The 17,551-nt window shown below is 41.5% G+C and overlaps 1 pseudogene; it reads right to left on the reverse strand.

Moving 5' to 3' along the window:
• Positions 1-6,402: 6,402 nt before the first annotated feature.
• LOC106577901 (IgGFc-binding protein-like) overlaps positions 6,403-17,551 on the reverse strand; it is a 117,019-nt pseudogene continuing 105,870 nt past the window's right edge.

The raw sequence follows: 17,551 nt of genomic DNA on the forward strand, positions 1-17,551 counted from the left end.
TGCAGAGGCAGTTGCAGTGTCGTTCTGTGTGGTGCATACATTGGAATACTCCTCCCTTGCTAAGAAAACTATACCCTCGCTGGACGAGGCCGCAATTCAAACTGAGCGGGTGGCAGCTCAGAGGAATACAGCACAATAAAGAAACTTGCATTTTATGTGCTAACAATGTTTGGATCAACTTACACCTTCAAGTACTCATTTTCCTCTATGAACGCAGGAACCGGCTTTCACATAAGTCAATCGAGGACTGCCTGCACATCAAAATCAAACCCGACATCCACAAGATTGTGTCCGAGGGGAAATGCAACTTTTCTCATTAAGTAACTTCGTTGACTGTATTTAGTAAATACTAATATTATTGTGAGAGGTTATACAGGGATGTTTGCATCTCAAGCTGGCAGTTGTTGACAGCAACTGTTTGTTCTGTCATTACAAGAACAGGCTATCCGGACAGACTTTTTTTCTTTAATTCATTGTTTTATGTAGGATGCTACATTTTTGACCAGTTGCAATTGTAATTAGGCCTAATAAAAAATCCTACTTCTATTAGGCTGTTAAGGCTGTTAGGCCTCATACCCTACCTCAGACAGTTAAGTTATTTTATATAGGTCTAGGCCTCAAAGACATAGACTCCAATTAAGCCCTCTTGTTGTTTGTAAAGTCAAATTAAAATGAAGAATGTTTAAATGAATTGCTCAACTGGTGTAGTCAGCCAAACCCTCCTCTAACCCAGATGATGCTAGGCCACTTGCACATTGCCTCATGGGTTTCCTCGTTGCGGCCGGCACGGGTATCGAACCAGCATCTGTAGCAACACAGAGAAGGCATTTGACTGTTAGAGCTTACAGGAGGAACGGAAAATTGCGAGTCAATTCATAAATCATATGCCATGGAATCTCTTCCCAACTATTTTGCAATCTATATGGCTCTCCATCAATAATACAATTTAGAGGATTGTGGCGGGGTGAGGAGTACTGGAAAGGTGTGACTTTCAGGTTACAATAGGCTATAAGTATACAGCAGATGGCCGATTTTCCTCACTTTGATTATGCTGTAAAATGTGTCACGATCGTTGTAATGATTGGACCAAGGCGCAGAATGAGTAGCATTCCAAATCTTTATTATAATGTAAAACTTCAGCAAATTACAAAAACAATAAATGATAAATCGAACCGTGAAGACAGTGACGTGCAAATAGGCACCTATACAAAACCAAGATCCCACAAACCCAGGTGGGAATAATAACTACTTAAATATGATCCCCAATTAGAGACAACGATTACCAGCTGCCTCTAATTGGGAATCATACACAATCACCAACATAGAAATAATAACCTAGAACCCCACATAGAAATAATAAACTAGAATACCCCCCAGTCACGCCCTGACCTACTTCACCATAGAGAAACAATGGCTCTCTATGGTCAGGGCGTGACACCATGACCCGGATCTCTATTCATTTAAGTGAGCAGATTAGGGCTTTCAGGAGGAACGGAAAAATCTACTGGAGACATTACAAAAATACTGGTAGACTTTTTTCTCATTATTTTACTAACGAAAGCATAAAGGTGTTGATGAATAAATACTGTACTGCTGTTTTAGTTAGAAATGTAACATCAAATACATTGTAAATTGGGGGATTTTCACACCTACAGTAGCCAGGCTATAAAGAATATATTGTCCTGCTAGTAGGGCTACACCTGCTACTGTACTACAGTACACTTGTGAAAAACACGTTTTTGAAAACCTGTTTTCAAAATGCCTCCAGCTGTCCATCACTACTGTAAATAAAAACACAGCATATTGTTTACATCTTGTTTACGTTCTTTATAGTAACCACAATGTCACAAATCATTTGTATCTACCTTTCCAATTACTTTTAGAGTTTGGGATTTACAAATGTGTGCTTTTCATGTCATTTTTCTGATTTAAGTATAACTTTTGAGTGTCGCCTTTAGTGAGAGGTCTAATGCTTTAATATTTAATAATTTCTGCCCTCCAACTTCATATCTAAGATGCATTTTTCGCACCATTATTAGTTACATTGTTTTATTGTGAATGTGCAGACAGGCACTAAGAACAGCGGGAACATTTCCCTAGTCAGCGCCGTTATTAGTGTAATGTCCCTTAAAGTGTTGCTCTGTGCTACCCAGTGGGGCGGGGCGGAGGTCCCCGCTACCCAGTGGAGCGGGGCGGAGGTCCCCGCTACCCAGTGGGGCGGGGCGGGGCGGAGGTCCCCGCTACCCAGTGGGGCGGGGCGGAGCGGAGGTCCCCGCTACCCAGTAGGGTGGGGCGGAGGTCCCCGCTACCCAGTGGGGTTGGGCGGGGCGGAGGTCCCCGCTACCCAGTGGGGTGGGGCGGGGCGGAGGTCCCCGCTACCCAGTGGGGTGGGGCGGGGCGGAGGTCCCCGCTACCCAGTGGGGTGGGGCGGGGCGGATGTCCCCGCTACCCAGTGGGGTGGGGCGGGGCGGAGGTCCCCGCTACCCAGTGGGGCGGGGCGGGGCGGGGCGGAGGTCCCCGCTACCCAGTGGGGTGGGGCGGGGCGGAGGTTCCCGCTACCCAGTGGGGTGGGGCGGGGGTCCCCGCCGCAATGACCCCCCCCCCCCTTCCCCCACCTCCTCCCTTCCCCATGGGATAGGTCCGTCTTCTGTGCGCTGCTCTGCGGCCCGTCCCGTGCCCCCAGCCCTCGTGCCTTGAACCTCGTGCGCCCACCGCTATCTCAGTGGATAAAGCTGGAGAACTGTGCGCCACTCGGGAGCCGTGACCAATATGACCAATATATATTGTCCTGCTAATAGCCCATCCTAGAAACGTTGTTTGCAGAATTCACAGCCTGCTACGCTTGTGAAAAACAGGGTTAATAATATTTCTGTGAAAATATCTCAGGGGCTTTTATATCATTCTAAATTAATTAATAATAATAATAATCACTTTGTTTAAAATATAAAGATATTTTGGAGATTATTTAGTTTTCAACTAACCTAAAGTGAGTGAGAAAAAGGCCATTCTTGAACATGGGGTGAGACATTCTTACTAATTTGTAAATAAAGCCAGTTTGTTATTTAGCATTCTTTATTTATGTTTTTAGAGGAAGAGAATCCAAAAGCCCACAATCACCTCATGGGTCTTCCGGTCGTGGCTGGCACAGGTATTGAACTAGCATCTGTATTGAACTAGCATCTGCAGTGTCACTCGGAAGGCCCCATCCACAAAGTTTTTAATGCTGATCAGTTGCCTTGCAAAAAGTATCAAAATACAGAGAGGTGTTGGCAAGAGTCTATTGTCCTGGTGAGTCTATTGTCCTGCTAGTAGCCTATAATGGACTATTATAATACATGCTGAGTCTATTATCCTGCTAATAGCCCATAATGGACTATTATAATACATGCTGAGTCTATTATCCTGCTAATAGCCCATAATGGACTATTATAATACATGGTGAGTCTATTGTCCTGCTAGTAGCCTATAATGGACTATTATAATACATGCTGAGTCTATTATCCTGCTAATAGCCCATAATGGACTATTATAATACATGGTGAGTCTATTGTCCTGCTAATAGCCCATAATGGACTATTATAATGGACTATTATAATACATGGTGAGTCTATTATCCTGCTAATAGCCCATAATGGACTATTATAATACATGATGAGTCTATTATCCTGCTAATAGCCCATAATGGACTATTATAATGCCCAGGTCAGGATAACCAAAATATTTCTTTATTAAAGACTATCAGAAAGAATGTTGCTACTTATTTATTTTGATCCAAAGACATGAATGAGTGAGTCACTCAGCTTTATGTAGGTGCCGAGGCTATATGACTGAGTCACTCAGCTTTATGTAGGTGCCGAGGCTATATGACTGAGTCACTCAGCTTTATGTAGGTGCCGAGGCTATATGACTGAGTCACTCAGCTTTATGTAGGTGCCGAGGCTATATGACTGAGTCACTCAGCTTTATGTAGGTGCCTGAGGCTATATGACTGAGTCACTCAGCTTTATGTAGGTGCCGAGGCTATATGACTGAGTCACTCAGCTTTATGTAGGTGCCGAGGCTATATGACTGAGTCACTCAGCTTTATGTAGGTGCCGAGGCTATATGACTGAGTCACTCAGCTTTATGTAGGTGCCGAGGCTATATGACTGAGTCACTCAGCTTTATGTAGGTGCCGAGGCTATATGACTGAGTCACTCAGCTTTATGTCGGTGCCGAGGCTATATGACTGAGTCACTCAGCTTTATGTAGGTGCCGAGGCTATATGACTGAGTCACTCAGCTTTATGTAGGTGTTGCTATATGACTGAGTCACTCAGCTTTATGTAGGTGCCGAGGCTATATGACTGAGTCACTCAGCTTTATGTAGGTGCCGAGGCTATATGACTGAGTCACTCAGCTTTATGTAGGTGCCGAGGCTATATGACTGAGTCACTCAGCTTTATGTAGGTGCCGAGGCTATATGACTGAGTCACTCAGCTTTATGTAGGTGCCGAGGCTATATGACTGAGTCACTCAGATTTATGTAGGTGCCGAGGCTATATGACTGAGTCACTCAGCTTTATGTAGGTGCCGAGGCTATATGACTGAGTCACTCAGCTTTATGTAGGTGCCGAGGCTATATGACTGAGTCACTCAGCTTTATGTAGGTGCCGAGGCTATATGACTGAGTCACTCAGCTTTATGTAGGTGCCGAGGCTATATGACTGAGTCACTCAGCTTTATGTAGGTGCCGAGGCTATATGACTGAGTCACTCAGCTTTATGTAGGTGCCGAGGCTATATGACTGAGTCACTCAGCTTTATGTAGGTGCCTGAGGCTATATGACTGAGTCACTCAGCTTTATGTAGGTGCCGAGGCTATATGACTGAGTCACTCAGCTTTATGTAGGTGCCGAGGCTATATGACTGAGTCACTCAGCTTTATGTAGGTGCCGAGGCTATATGACTGAGTCACTCAGATTTATGTAGGTGCCGAGGCTATATGACTGAGTCACTCAGCTTTATGTAGGTGCCGAGGCTATATGACTGAGTCACTCAGCTTTATGTAGGTGCCGAGGCTATATGACTGAGTCACTCAGCTTTATGTAGGTGCCGAGGCTATATGACTGAGTCACTCAGCTTTATGTCGGTGCCGAGGCTATATGACTGAGTCACTCAGCTTTATGTAGGTGCCGAGGCTATATGACTGAGTCACTCAGCTTTATGTAGGTGCCGAGGCTATATGACTGAGTCATTCAGCTTTATGTAGGTGCCGAGGCTATATGACTGAGTCACTCAGCTTTATGTAGGTGCCGAGGCTATATGACTGCGCCATCAACTTGATTATTTAGCAGACACCACTTGCTAAAATTCATTCAACACATATATCTTAAGAATTTCGTGGAATATAATGGAACATTTTCGTTTCTCTTAGAATAAAAACGTTTCTGTAACAACAGTTTTAGTAAGAAATACAGACGAGTAGAAACAAAAAAATAAGTGTATTTTTCAGGGTGTGCGCAAGCAGGACAGATGAATAGCAATTCTTACACTATTGTTCTAAATTCAATCACCTTCTTCATCCTCATTATTCAGTTCATTGAAATTACATTTTGAAGTTGTGCACAATTATCAGTTTCTATTTGGTTTATGTCGCCCATTCATTGTCAGTTAGAGACACATTAGCACCTTGGGTGTAATCAGTGCCCGAACTCCCCCTTGAGCTGGTCTGGAACAATGAAGCAGGGTACCGTACTAAACCAAGAATTACCTCTAAATCCCGCAGTATAATCTCAAAACTTTCAGTAGAGCAACCACTGTAGTCAACTGGGTGGGACTTCCAACTTCATTGGCGATCCCTTCTGGTGACCCTGTTGGAGTCATGTCCAAACGTTTAGAAGAAAATTGACTACTTCAAAATGGAGATTGCCTCAAAATGGCGCTGCCCGTGCGCTCACAGATGCTTTAATGGGAACTTTATAGGGATGCTTTCCTTACTATTCTTTATGGGATAATGCCACAAAGATAGGCTACATAAATCCACAAGGTCAGGAGTAGCTTATAAAAAAAACCCAGAGGGAACAAATAAAATATCTGAGGGAATGGGTAAAAAAACTGAGAGAATGAATAAAAAAATTGGAGGAAAGGATAAAAAACAGGGGGAACGAATAAAAAAAATGGAGGAAATGAATACAAAAACAGAGGGAACGGATTAGCCTGGCTGTTTTTTTCCCTCCACCATGACCCCAAAGAGCCTCTGTAATTTGTTTTGTTTTTGGTCAATTGTTGCACTTGCTGAATGAATAAAGGCAATTGGAGGGATTGGGCGTGTGTGTGTGTGTGTGTGTGTGTGTGTGTGTGTGTGTGTGTGTGTGTGTGTGTGTGTGTGTGTGTGTGTGTGTGTGTGTGTAAAAATACGAATATTTTATGCTTGCAGCAACATAATTTAATTCAATCAATAACATCTCACTTTAGGCATTTAATAATTTCACTTTTCCTTGGATCTTTTCTGATGTAATATTTCACACATTATCAAATTACAACAACAAAAGCATGAATACGTTAATAAAAGCAAGTAATATAATGACAATATTCACAAATTCTACAAATAATATCGGGACAAATATTTAACATTGACATTACGGACTGTTATGAATTTATGTGCATTTTAAAATAAAAAAATGTTCTATAATTGTATGCACGCATCTGCTAAATGACATGTATTATTATTGAGTATCATGCCACTGTTAGGGTCTAGCTTGTGTTTGTGTGTGACCTCCGTACATTCATCTGCCAGTAAACATGGAACTCTTGAGTTCTCTTCTCTCTCTCCATCTACATGGGAGTCACATTGTTGCTTGCGTTCTTCTCATGGTTGCCAAAGTTGTCGTATTTGACGTTGCTGTCCTTAAGATGCATGTGGTACTGGGTGCCTAGTAGAAATTAAATTGATAGAATTATGAGAGAGGGAGGGAAAGAGAGGGAGAAGGAAAAAGAGAGATGAGACACAGAGAGAGGGGAAAAAGAGGTGTAAGGTTTATTAATTTGTTGTTTTTATGACATTAGTTAGGTCCAGGTGTTTCTCCTAGTCAGGTCACTAAGGTGATCAAGGGATTCGTTTGGAAAGCTAGAGGGTGACCTACTTGTCATGCAATCTAGTGGAAGAATACATTTTCAAGAGTGTAAACTGAAGCACGTCTTTTAAGTAGCATTGATTTCACAATTTCCCTCCTGATCATTGCTTCATAGAATTTTGAAAGTGTATATTTGACCCACAGAACAAAACTTAAAGAGGCTCTCCATAAATGTTGTATATTTTTTAGCCAGTAGTTCTGAAAGCAGCGCCCAAGAGCCAAATAGGGTCCCTGAAAGGTGGGTACTACGTTATCATGTAATTGCTCTCGAACCCCTGCAGCTGTTCAAAGACATGCACATGCTTGAGCTCACCCCACAACCTCATTGGTCAATGCTGTGCTGATCAGCTTTAATATTGCAGATAGATTGTGGCTTCCATCAATGTAATTGTCTGCATCATTTCCAATTGCCCATATATATTTTTTTCTTTATTATTTTCCCCTAACCCTACCACCCTTCCCCTAATTGGAGTAAACTAATGGACAACAACACTTAGGCTTCAACTTCCAGTTTATGCATACTATATACATTTTACAGACACAGCATATTTTACAATCGTTATCTCTGGTTTGTTTTTAGTCCCATCCTTCTGCTCCACTCAACCCCTCCCATCTATCTCTGAACACCATCCCATTTTGATTTCTATTTGCCATATATTTTTCAACTGTGCTGTGATGTTTCACAAAAGTTTCTATTCTCATAGTTTCTATAGATTATAAATGAAAGTTAACCTGTCTGGGATAGGGGGCAGTATTTTCACGGCAGGATAAAAAAACATACCCGATTTAAACTGGTTACTACTCTTGCCCAGAAACGAGAATATGCATATTATTAGTAGATTTGGATAGAAAACACTCTAAAGTTTCTAAACCTGTTTGAATGGTGTCTGTGAGTATAACAGAACTCATATGGCAGGCAAAAACCTGAGAAGATTCCAAGCAGGAAGTGGCCTGTCTGACAATTTGTAGTCTTTCTGTTGCATCTCTATCAAAATTACAGTATCTGTGCTGTTACGTGACACTCTCTAAGGCTTCCATTGGCTCTCTAAAGCCTTCTGAAACCGTATTGACGCGTCTCCTGTCTCTGGGCAGATAACAGCAGCAGAGTTTGTCAGTGGACTGCCTGGTGACAGAGAGACTGGAGATGCGCATTCACGAGATCTCGCCATTTTTTCCTTTCCCTCTTTGAATGAATACAACGTTGTCCGGTTGGAATATTATCGCTATTTTACGAGAAAAATACCATAAAAATTGATTTTAAACAGCGTTTGACATGCTTCTAAGTACGGTAAAGGAACATTTTGATTTTTTTTGTCACGAAATGCGCTCGCGCATTACCCTTTGGATAGTGACCTGAACGAACGAACAAAACGGAGGTATTTGGATATAACTATGGATTATTTTTAACCAAAACAACATTTGTTGTTGAAGTAGAAGTCCTGGGAGTGCATTCTGACAAAGAACAGCAAAGGTAATCAAATTTTTCTAATAGTAATTCTCAGTTTAGTGAGCCCCGAAGTTGGCGGGTGTCTGAATAGCTAGCCTAATCAATCAATATTTAAGTTTAAGCATAATATTTGTTGTAATATTTGTTCTGTCTTTTCTGGTGGATTAAACTGAAATTGCAACCAACTTTCTATGGCTTGTTTTAAAAACAGTGATATTTTGGGGATTATTTAATTTTCAAATAACCGAAAGTGAGAGGTTGTAATCTGAATAAAGGGAAAAGGGCAATTTTGAACATGGGGTGAGACATTCTTACTAATCTGCTAGAGAACCAGTTCAGATTTAAGTATAACCTTTGTATCATTGCACCTGTGCACAGCCCATCTGTACATTTCCCACCCAACTACCTCATCCCCATATTGTTATTTAATTTTTTGCTCCTTTGCACCCCAGTATTTCTACTTGCACATCACCTTCTGCACATCTATCACTCCAGTGTTAACGCTAAATTGTAATTATTTCGCCACTATGGCCTATTTATTGCCTTACCTCCCTAATCTTACTACATTTACACACACTGTATATATATTTTTCTATTGTGTTATTGACTGTACGTTTGTTTATGCCATGTGTAACTCTGTGTTGTTTGTGTCATACTGCCTTGCTTTATCTTGGTCAGGTTGCAGTTGTAAATGAGAACTTGTTCTCAACTAGCCTGTCTGGTTAAATATAGGTGAAATAAATAAATAAAGTATGACTGAAGCCTTTAGTGAGAGGTCTAATGCTTTAATATTTAATCATTTCTGCCCTCCAAATTCATGTTCATTATCTAAATAGGCTCGTTCAATTTTGTCTGTTTTGCCGTTCCAAATAAAACTGAATATTTTTTGCTGATATAATAAAAAAATAAAAAGCTGCTAGGTGTAGGCAAGACCAGTAGAAAAAAGGTAATCTGGGATGTAACTAAAGAGTTAATCAGGGTAATCTGGGATGTAACTAAAGAGTTAATCAGGGTAAACTGGGACATGACTAAAGAGTTAATCAGGGTAATCTGGGATGTAACTAAAGAGTTCATCAGGGTAATCTGGGATGTAACTAAAGAGTTAATCAGGGTAAACTGGGACATGACTAAAGAGTTAATCAGGGTGATTTTTCCACAAATAGGGGGTATTTACCTTTCCATGGTAGCAAGATCTTATCTATTTTTGCTAACTTTCTATTTATTGTAGCGATATCCTTTACTTCTTTCGGGATATGAATACCGAGTACGTCCACTTCACCGTCAGACCATTTTGTTGGTAAAGTAAAAGCTGTATTCTTTGTGTGATCCAATACTCATTATAAACTGGGATGGTTCGAGTCCCTGAATGCTGATTGGCTGACAGCTGTGGTATATCAGAACGTATACCATTGGTATGACAAAACATTTATTTTTACTGCTAGAATTACTTTGGTAACCAGTTTATAATAGCAATAAGGCACCTTGGGGGTTTGTGGTATATGGCCAATACACCACGGCTAAGGGCTCTGTCCAGGCACTCGTGCCCAAGAACAGCCCTTTGCTGTGGTATACTGGCCATATACCACACCTTCTCTGGCCTTATTCCTTAAATATATTACATTTATCATCATTTGGTTGTAGTTTATTATTTTGGTTGTTATTTACTATTTTACAACTAGGGTTACTAGAAAACTTTAATCAATTGTATTAAAGATTCTCCAAAATTGAAATATTCCAGGTATTTATATATAAATTCCAGTCGTACTTTATCAAAAGCCTTTTCAAAGTCAGCTATGAATACAATGCCTGGTTTCCCAGATTTTTCATAGTATTCTATTGTTTCCAGTACTTGTCTTATATTATCTCCAATGTATCGTCCATGTAAAAAACCTGTCTGATTAGGCTGAATAATATCCAACAATATCTTTTTAATTCTATTCCAGCTATGCATTTTGCTAGATTTTTTAAAGGGACTAAATCTTTATTTACCACTTGGGTCCTGTTTCAGTAATGATGAAATCAGACCTTCTTGTTGAGTATCTGAGTAAGTTCCTCCTCTGTAATTTGGGCTTCACATGAGTCTTTCTGTACAGCTGTTAATTTTACATTATTAACAGGAAAAAATCTTTACAATTAGCTTTGGTTGTTGGAGGAGACTGATGCTGAAGTTCATTGCTTCCTCTTTCAATGTATTGTTTAGTGAATCAAACCCTCCCCTAACCCAGACGACGCTGGGCCAATTGTGCACCGCCTCATGGGTGTCCCGGTCACGGCCGGCTGTGACACAGCCTTGGCTCGAACCCAAGTCTGTAGTGACGCCTCAAGCACTGCGATGCAGTGCCTTAGACCACTGCACCACTTGGGAGCTCGCAGTAAATTATTTTCGATAGTATTTCTATGTTGAAGATAAAAAAATTATTTCGTCCATTTTGCCCCATATTCCATCCAGTTAGCTTTATTTGTATTATATATTAAACTTGATCTTTCTTGAATAAGTTCCTCCATTTCTTTTTGTTTTTTGTAATGTATATGCCAATAGTTATTTTCTGTATGGTTTCCAGAGAAATGCAGCCGATTGAAAGAGAAATTAACCAACTACAGAGGTCTATCTTCTAATTTCAAATGTTTTGTCAGACTTACGATGCATGGTTTTGATTGATGTATTCAATGTATTTTCGTTGTTATCAAAATAACTAATGGTTAGTGCATGTAAACAGGAAATCCCACTCGCTTCAGAGTGCACACTAGGCTAGCGTGTATCTCCTCCACTAAATGATGCCAGGTTAGAATGTAAGGATTCTGTGCCTTTTTCCGCTGGGAGAGGACAGCAGATGGTTTATTATCATGTATGAGCCACGTCGAGTCTGAAACGGGAGGTTTGAAAAAGAACTAGGTTGTTTTCAAGCCTCTTTAAGTTTAGGCATAGGGGTGAAAATGAATAAAGGTTTAAATTTAGGAACAAGGGTTAGGTTAACTTCTTTGGGATAGGGGGCGGTATTTTGACCTCCGGATGAAAAGTGTGCCCAAAGTAAACTGCCTGCTACTCAGGCCCAGAAGCTAGGATATGAATATAATTGGTAGATTTGGATAGAAAACACTCAAAAGTTTCTAAAACAGTTAAAATAATGTCTGTGAGTATAACAGAAATGAAATGGCAGGTGAAACCCCGAGGACAAACCTTCCAAAAGCAAAAATATGGCACTTTTATAATAGGGCGAAATCGTGTCCGATTGCAGTTCCTAGGGCTTCCACTGGATGTCAACAGTCTTTAGAAAGAGTTTCAGGCTGGTTTTTGGAAAAATTAGCCAGAAATTGTAGTTTTTCTAGGCGGCTCCCATTTTGGCTGTAGTGTTTCCAAGCACGTGAATGAGAGCGCGTTCTTTGGTATTTTTCTCCGGTATAGACAATAACGATTCTCCGTCTTAAATTGTATCGTTTATTTGCGTATTAGGGTACCTACGGTTTGATTATAAACGTTGATTGACTTGTTTGGATAAGTTTATTGGTAACGTTTGGGATTCATTTTGTATGCATTTTGAAGGAGGGAAACCGAGTGGATTATTGACTGAAGCGCGCCAGCTAAACTGAGTTTTTATGGATATAAAGAAGGACTTTATCGAACAAAAGGACCATTTGTAATGTAACTGGGACCTTTTGGAGTGCCAACAGAAGAAGATCTTCAAAGGTAAGGCATATATTATATCGCTATTTCTGACTTTCGTGTCGCAACTCCCTGGTTGAAAATGATTTGTTATGCATTTGTGTGCTGGGCGCTGTCCTCAGATAATCACATGTTTTGCTTTCGCTGTAAAGCCTTTTTGAAATTTGACATGGCAGCTGGATTAACAACAAGTTAAGCTTTATTTTGATGTATTGCACTTGTGATTTCATGAAAGTTTAATATTTATAGTAATTTCATTTGAATTTGGCGCTCTGCAATTTCACCGGAAGTTGTCAAAATGGGACGCTAGCGTCCCACTGATCCGCAAGAAGTTTTAAGGTTAGTATGGTCCCGCGTGGCTCAGTTGGTAGCTTGCAATGCCAGGGATGTGGGTTCAATTCCCACGGAGGACCAGTACGAGAAAAGTATTAAAACGTTTCTCTGTAAGTTTCTCTGGATAAGAGCATCTGCTAAATGACAAAAAATCCTAAACTTGTATGTATCATTTCAGTGGGTTTAAGGTTATATAATTATAACACATCAACACAAGTTTCACTTGCCTCTGCAATAAATCAGCTGAATAGGTGGGACAGGTGTTTTTCTCGTGCTTTTCCCTTTCGCTGGCTTCCCACGTTCTGTGTCAAAATAATCGACTTGAAATAATTTACTCAGTCAAAATGGCCACCAGTTCACCCATTATAGCATCCTAGGCCTGAATAGGGAATATCTGTTCTATTTATTCTATTTTATGTTCACCTAATCCTCCCCATCTAAATCCTTGGTCTGCTTTTACTGAGATAATATGAGCTAAGAAGTATAATATTACTATAATAGTAGCTAAGTAGGTTATTAAAAATGAATGTAAGTGAAAGTAAAAATATATATACATTTTAAGCAAGATTGAGACAGGCACTTACTTGAATCTGTGCTGTCACAATAATACTTATTTTCTTTGTTCCTGTAAACACAAAATGGTTTAGAGTTACCATCCATTCACAATGGAAAAAATATACTGTAGTAACAGGTGACATTATCTTTTTCTGTCTTGTACACTGACGAATAAAATCAACTGTCAGGATTAATATCAATTTGATCTTTGGTTATTTCATGTTGACTGTAGATAGGACTCAGGACTGAGACAAACAGACCGATGTTGTGTTTTAGTGGTTGTTGAACAGTGCTTACTTTCTACAGCATTTGTAGCATAACACACAGATCAGTGCTATGATGATGATTCCCAGAGGCACCACGACTGCGATGAATATGATCGTGTTCTTATCTGGGGGACAATGAAGAAGAAGACCGTTGCAACAACACTATATGTCTCAACAAGTATTAACATAGAGTACATTACACATAGAGTACATTACTGTATTTAACTAGGCAAGTCAGTTAAGAACAAATTCTTATTTTCAATGTCAGCCTAGGAACAGTGGGTTAACTGCCTTGTTCAGGGGCAGAACAACTGATTTTTACCTTGTCAGCTCGGGGATTTGAACTTGCAACCTTTCAGTTACTAGTCCAACGCTCTAACCACTAGGCTACGCTACAGTATAGTAGAGTACTGTATAGTAGAGTACAGTATAGTCAGTGGTGGAAAAAGTACCCATTGTCATACTTGAGTAAAAGTATAGATACCTTAATAGAAAGTATCAAAAGAAAACGTAATTGCTGAAATATACCTAAGTGTCAAAAGTAAAAATAAAAGTATAAATCATTTCAAATTGCTTATATTAAGCAAACCAGATGGCACCATTTTCTTGTTTTTAAAATGTATGGATGGCCAGGGGTACACTCCAACACTCAGACATTATTTACAAACAAAGCATTTTTCTTAGTGAGTCAGCCAGATCAGAAGCAGTAGGGATGACCAGGAATGTTCTCTTGATAAGTGTGTGAATTGGACTATTTTCCTGTCCTGCTAAGAATTCAAAATGTAACGAGACCTTTTAGGTGTCAGGGAAAATGTATGGAGTAGAAAGTATATTATTTTCTTTGGAAATGTGGTGAAGTAAAAGTAAAAGTTGTCAAAAATATAAATAGTAAAGTACAGATACCCCAGAAAACGACATAAGTAGTACTTTAAAGTATTTTTACTTAAGTACTTTACACCACTGAGTATAGTACAGTATAATACAGTACAGTAAAGTACAGTAGAATATAGTACTAGCTCCAGTCAGTCACGTACCCAGGCCTCCGCTGGTATCCGTCTTCTCAATCTCACACAGGTTGCCCTCGAAACCCTCTGGACACTGACAGCTGAATAAGTCTACTGTAATCTCAGAGCATGTACCGTTGTTCAGACAGGGGTCACTCAGACACGGGCTCTCTGAGAAGGGGGAGGGGAGGGGGAGGGGAACAGAGAGAGGAGAGAGAGAGAGAGAGAGAGAGAGAGGGGAGAGAGAGAACGTGGAGGGGTAAGTCTGTTATCGAAGGCATTGCAGTCCATTTTGCACACTCACGTTGTTCTTATTGTAACCACTTGGGCATGAATGCATGATCAGTAGCAACACACTCACTTTTGTAGCAGTCACGTGTGAAGTTGAAGATAGTACAGACGTGTGTGTCGGAACAGCCCTTGGGTTGGCACACGGCGCCCGAGGGCGTACTCTCACAGGACAGGGCACAGTCCTCTGTCACAAACTTCTCCTTAAGCTGGGGAGGAAGGGAATGGAGGGATGGAATGGAGGGATGGAGGCATGGAGGAATGGAGGGATGGAGGGATGGAGGTCGATATGGGGGAGAGAGAGAGAAAAGGAGGGGGAAAGAGACAGTTATACACCAAACAATCCTGTCTCAACACCAGTTCTTAAATTCACTTTAGTCATCAGATTTTGTGTCTCATCTCAACAACTGACTGCACTACAGTAATAATCTCTTATTGTGTATTATAAACCGGGTGGTTTGAGGCCTGAATACTGATTGGCTGAAAGCCGTGGTATATCAGACTGTAGACCATGGGTATGACAAAACATTACTTTTTACTTTTCTAATGACGTTGGTAACCAGTTTATAATAGCAATAAGGCACCAAGGGGGGTTTGTGGTTTATTGCCAATACACCACGGCTAAAGGCTGTATGCAGGCACTCCGCATTACACCGTGCATAAGAACAGCCCTTAGCCGTGGTATAATGGCCATATTCCACACTTCCTCAGGCCTTATTGCTTAATGAACCCACCAGGTAGTATCTATTCAGGTAGGTGTAACAACACACTGTATCCTTCTGTACTAAGTTTTACTGCATTCTACTCTATTTAATATATTAACTCACAGGGTAGTATTTATCCAGGTAGGTGTAACAACACGCGGTATCTTTCTGTGCTAAGTTTTACTGCATTCTACTCTATTTTAATATATTAACTCACAGGGTAGTATCTATCCAGGTAGGTGCAGCCACACTCGCTGTAGGGAACACAGATGCCTTCGCTCATGGTGAATCCTGGGGAACACTGGCACCCCTCAACACAGGCAGTGAAGTCACACTCGGAGGGCGCGGCCAGGTCAGCGCAGGAGGCAGGGCAAGGGGTCATACACTCAGAGTAGGCACTGTTGGCTACACAGCTCAGGACTGGAACGGGGAGAGAGAGGGACGGGAGAGGGAAGGGAGCGAGAGGAAGGAGAGAGAGGGGAGAGAGAGAGAGTGAGAAAGAGGGTGAGAGAGCAGGAGGGGGGAGGGAACAAGTGAGTGTGAGACTGTGTCTGTATGTTTGCGTGTAAATGCGTGCATTTGTGTGTGTATAATAGCATATCTGTAGTTGTCTGTCTGTCTGTCTGTCTGTCTGTCTGTCTGTCTGTCTGTCTGTCTGTCTGTCTGTCTGTCTGTCTGTCTGTCTGTCTGTCTGTCTGTCTGTCTGTCTGTCTGTCTGTCTGTCTGTCTGTCTGTCTGTCTGTCTGTCTGTCTGTCTGTCTGTCTGTGTGTGTGTGTATCTTACCACAGCCCAGCTGTTGTCTCCAGTTGCCCAGTTTGACTCCAGCCTCTTGGCAGGCCAGGGCGTACACCTCATAACTGTCACAACGCAGGGAGGCGGTTTCCTGATCCGCACACAGGTCAAACAAACAGTCCCTGGAAGAACACATGAGACGGTGAGTCCACAATATAGTTCAAATACATCTATACACTCTTGATAAACAGGGTCAAACTTGTGACTTGTGTGTACCTGTAACTGAGCCCCCCCAACACACACACAAGCAACTTATCTCTCTCGCTCTCTCTCTCTCTGTCACTCTTTTTCACTCTCTCTTTCTGTCTCTACTCACTCCTGGAAGCTGTTGGGCAGTAGTGGAGCATGGCAGGCAGCGAAGGGTCCTGTAGGGTCTGATATGGCTCCACACTGTTTAATAGCATTGAACTCAGCCAGCTGAGCGTCAGTACAACCTGCTGTCTCAAAGCCTGTCTCTGGGTCGGTCTCCACATCACGCCTAGGGAGGGTGAAGAGGGGGAGGAGAGGTTGAGGTATGAAGTGATATTTCAGTTTAAACATTTTTCTAAAATTGCAAACATTTCTAAAACCCTGTTTTTGCTTTGTCACTATGGGGTATTGTGTTTAGATTGATGACGAAAAAAAACAATTTAATCAATTTTAGAATAAGGCTGTAACGTAACAAAATGTGGAAAAAGTTAAATGGTCTGAATACTTTCCAAATGCACTGTATGTACACTCAATCATCTAAACACACTGTTGGATGTGTTTATAAATACAGTAGATTATGAATGTATGAATTAATGAACCAACAAATAAGCTAATGAATGAGATGTGTTTACATTATGTTTATACATAATCCAGTGATTCCCTCTCACCTGTGCAGGTGCACCATTTTGGGGAGTTCTGATGTCACTAGCTCCGCCCCCTGCCTGTCAGTCACCCTCCAGCTGTTTCCAAACTCGTCAAGTTTCCGCGTCACGGTTCCATCTGGTTTCATGTACTCATTCCTGGAGACCCCGTCATAGTTCCCGCACAAACCCCTCACCCTGTCCCTGTACGTACTGGGTAGGATCACCTCTGTTAGGGAGGGAGGGAGGGAATGAGTGAGTGAGTGAGTGAGGGAGGGAGGGAGGGAGGGAGGGAGGGAGGGAGGGAGGGAGGGAGGGAGGGAGGACAGACTGACTAACTGGTGCAGTCCCTTTCTAGTCTCTCACCTCCGTGCTGCTTGCCGTCGAAGCGTACGGTCATGCCGAAGTCGGCAACCAGCTGGACATTCTTAGAGTTTATCGTGATGGTCAGGCCTCCCCCAGGACTGAGAGGAAGAGCCACACGCTCTCCGTTCACCTACAGAGAGAACGGAAGTGATTCGATTAGAAGTGTTTTTTTTTTTATAATGCATTGATAC

The sequence above is a fragment of the Salmo salar genome, chromosome ssa18 (assembly GCF_905237065.1).
Source record: "Salmo salar chromosome ssa18, Ssal_v3.1, whole genome shotgun sequence".
Classification (NCBI taxonomy): domain Eukaryota; kingdom Metazoa; phylum Chordata; class Actinopteri; order Salmoniformes; family Salmonidae; genus Salmo; species Salmo salar.